This window comes from Penaeus japonicus, unplaced genomic scaffold (genome assembly GCF_977035675.1).
Source record: "Penaeus japonicus unplaced genomic scaffold, GWHDUDI00000001_assembly GWHDUDI00000020, whole genome shotgun sequence".
Classification (NCBI taxonomy): Eukaryota; Metazoa; Arthropoda; class Malacostraca; order Decapoda; family Penaeidae; genus Penaeus; species Penaeus japonicus.
Window position 1 is genome coordinate 4167131 of NW_028234422.1, and position 3305 is coordinate 4170435.

Consider the following 3305-nt stretch of genomic DNA (forward strand, 5'->3'; position numbering starts at 1 on the left):
TTTGCAGTCTGATATAAATGATACTATATAACAGGATTTCATAACAATTGTTTTCTGAGCCTAATTATAAAGCCGCAAATTATGAGCCAATTATCTATCTAATAATTGTAACTTAACCATACTAACTTTTAAGGCAGAATGTAATTTCCCTATTAATAATAGTGTTTGCTCATCCTTGATAATAAGAGTACAATACTTTTGTGTACATTAATTAAGTGGTATTTAGAAAAATCTAAAATTAGTACAAAGTTACATTAGAGGAATATTGTCTCTTAAAAATGACCACTGTGAAATCTCGTATAATCATCTCTAATGGATAGAATTTAATATCATGACACAAATATTATGAGAGGTTACATATAATACTGGAAACAAAACAAAAACAGAGATAGCTACTCTCACAGTAGAAATATGAAAGAAGTTCGAACGGAACAATATGGAAATAGAAGGAAATGAAATTGATCACCAAATACCATCGTCTAGCATTTAAAAAGTTAGTTTAAGTTCAGCAAGCTGATTATCTGAACCGGATTTGATTACAAAGATAGTATACGTCACTGTAGTGTAACAAGAAAAGTATGTCATAAGCATGAGCTGATTTTTAAATAAATACACATACTAACCTCATGCAACTATATTGACAGTGTTATCATCAGCTTCAGGAAGATGCAAATGAAAATATTCTTGCAATATACTTTGAGCTTAAGAGTAGCTAAGCATATTGTAATTTTCCTCACCCTCATCTTCAGAGTTTCAAATTGATTTCAAAGATGTGAACTTCTAACATGAAAAAAGAAAAGAAGTTTAGTTTGAATGATAAATCTCTTTATTCTATTGAATAAAAAAAGGAATAACGAATAATCTCTCATGTGTATAAACCTCATGTCATAATTATTTATGAAGATATGTCTCCGTTTTTTTTTTGTTTGTTTGTTTCCTCTAATCAATCGTATTCTGTTTAATTAAGAACCGTTTTGATTATCATTATTCGTCTGTATCTGTCACCTATTCTTGGAACTGTATTTCTAGTCTTCACAATAACATATATTTTTTTTAGATAATTTATATAACCAGAGGAATGACTATAGAAAGAGAGAGTAAAAAAAAAAATGATCTAAGAGTCACATAGGTCTTCTCGCTTGCTTCCATTGATAAATTGCAATAATGAATGGTATACATGTTGCAAATTGAGTGTAATTATATTTTACAGTCTTTATGTGGTTGTTTCAAAGGATTATATTTTTGTGTCAGTGACTTCATGATGAATAACTTTGAATGACTGATTTCACTGGATATTGCACTTTCCTTGCAGATTGTTGTCTATCTCTTTGCAAGTTTAAAACCTTAAGGAAAAACTACAAACTTTTTTCTTCCCTTAAACCTACTATTCAAAATTTGTGAAAGGAAAATATATTGAAAATAAGCATGAGAAACTTCTTTAGTCACTTTATCGTAAAAGCCAATTATGATTTTGAATCTCAATAAAACTGGAAAAAATCACTGTTATTGTACAAGTTGATGTACATTCACTTGCACACCTACACACAATAATCACACGAATACTCATGCACATGCACATATGCATTCACATGCACTTACATACACTTGCACACACACATTCACACACACACACACACACATACACAGACACACACACACTAACACACACACACTAACACTAACACACACACACACACACACGCACACGCACACGCACACGCACACGCACACACACACACACACTGTCACCTACACACCAGCAGATGATAAACACACACACACACACACGCACACGCACGCACACACACGAACACACACACACACACACACACACACACACACACATACACAGACACACACACACACACACACACACACACACACACACGCACGCACACACACACACACACACACACACACACACACACACACACACACACACACACACACACACACACACACACACATGCATAATACAGTCCTAACCTTGACTTTTACACAGGATGAAATCATATCTATGCATGTAATACAAATAAAAAAATTAACCTTTGTTTATGTAACTCTTCAATGATTAAATGAAAACATTTGAAATATATGACTGAATTTTCCTATGAATAATTCTTACACGTAAGAATTCAGGGTTTAATATTTTCCTCTCTTTTTTTCCTTTCTTTTCTTTAAAGCTAAAATCCTAAATAACAAATCTCACAGTGATAACATACCTTTTTTATTTTATTGAAGACACCTTCCTATCTTAACAGATACCCTGAATAAGTGTATGTCTTCCAAATACCGAAATCCTTTTCTTCCTTCTTCTGAAACGGGTAAAGCTAAGGATTCTTAACTAAAAATTTTGATTCATGGGATCTTAATCCTTAAATAGACTCCCAACGTGACCATTAGCACTTCCTCTAATATCTTATTGTATATTTACACACTTCACAAATGTTCTCCAATATATATACAGCTCTGGAATACAACCGTTATATAAAATTACAAATAAGCAAAAATCTTATTTGCAAAAATAAAATTTAATATTTGAAAATATAATATTAGGAATCATAATGGTTTAAATTATATTAGGATATACACGTGTATACAGTATCACACTATATACCAACATATATTACACTCCAGATAGGACAAAACAGAGACAAAATGTGTAAGTATATCAACACTGATCCATTAAGATAACTTATGACAGACAACTTACAACTGTCATCCTCTATACACAATCAAGAGGATTCTGTACATCCATGCATTAATGCTGACAACATATCCACTGCTGTGTTAAATACCATCTTTAGATGTTTAAGAACTATGTACTCTTTTTTTGTTGTTGTAAAACTCTTAATTAATATCTTTTTTGTTACACTTCATTCTGAAAGAAGCACATTCATAACGAATAAGACTCGACTCAAATGAACTTTGTATTTTCTGTAAATTTAATGAATTTTCCTTTTTTTAGAGTATCAGTTATTCACAAAACCTGAAGAGCAAGTTTCAGTACAAACGAGACAAACCTCAGATCCAATTTGAATCACATGTGAATGGCAAAATAGAAATCCCTTATGTATTCTGTCTCATAGGATTGTTCATCACTTGACCAGAACATAACCATGCATTACACTTGGAAAAACACTTATTAGCTAAAGCTACATGCTTATGCTGTGTGACCTCATACAAAAAATCTATTTTCTTATTAATCTTAAGAAAAGCATTTGTCTGGTATATCGCATACAATGTACAATCAGTTGAAAGCATTCTCTGGAACATCACAAATTATTTATAATCATTTAACGTAT